Here is a 1,050-nt window from a genome sequence, read left to right on the forward strand (position 1 = left end):
TCAGTGGCAGGGACCCCATGCTCCGGGTTTGGGACACAAATGTGTTCCATTCGACACCCGAAGTTACGGGAATCCCCACTAAGCAGGTTTTGAAGGGGTTGCTGGCACTGGTCAAGGCCAGGCACAAGGTGTCCGTGCCCGTGGCCTTGGCCAGCGTTACCCACAAGTTCTCTGAAGGTTGACTCATCCAATCTCTTAGTGGCGACATGATGATGCGAGGGATGAGTCCGATGGTGATGCTCAGGAAGATGTAGAATGGGAGTGCTTGCATCTTTCTCTTCAAGTCTGGGAGATCTTTATCCGCTTAGCAGGGACCCACTTCGGCCCTTCTGAACCTGAAATACATGCATAGCCCTTCCCCCAGGTGATCAGGGGGAAAGGGCCCGTCCATGTCTCCGTTAGTGGGTCTTTATACATGATTTTTGCTTTCAATGATGACGGTGAAGAATCTGATTTGAAGTGTCGATCTACGGGACTTCTGTTTAGGTGAGTATCAGATTCCTCCATCATGTTTAAAAAATTTAAAACATACATTATCTTTTCCAATCTGTCTTGGGGGGACAGGTCAATACTCCCTCTCTTTTGTTTTTTAAGTAAATTTTTGCTCTGCTATAGTTGTAATAGTTTTGCCGAATTGATGAGGGAGGAATACCCACTCCCATAAACAGAAGTCTCTGTTATCAGTGGTAAGCTGACCCAGCAGGGCCAGTGGTTGTTTTTGCTCACGAATTATTACAAGGGAGGATGGCAGTCCCTCCGTCCTCTTAAATGATTTTCTCTCTGATATCTTTTTCTCAACAATGGTAAGGGAGTTTTCAGCCTCTGTTGTTAATGATCTGGGTGAGGACAAATCAGCATCTCCTAAAAATTTTCATCTGGAGACAGTGTTGCAAATAACTAAAGTTAAGCAATTGGTAGTAGAATGGTTAAGGCTTGATAGAACTGTAGGCCTGGAAAACTATGGTCAAAAAAAGGTAGTTAAGCAACAACCCTGTTCATAGGAATAGAATGTGCTGAAGAAGTAGAAACAATAATCAAAAGATTTAGTCA

The sequence above is a fragment of the Lepidothrix coronata genome, unplaced genomic scaffold (assembly GCF_001604755.1).
Source record: "Lepidothrix coronata isolate B3197 unplaced genomic scaffold, Lepidothrix_coronata-1.0 Scaffold395, whole genome shotgun sequence".
Lineage (NCBI taxonomy): Eukaryota > Metazoa > Chordata > Aves > Passeriformes > Pipridae > Lepidothrix > Lepidothrix coronata.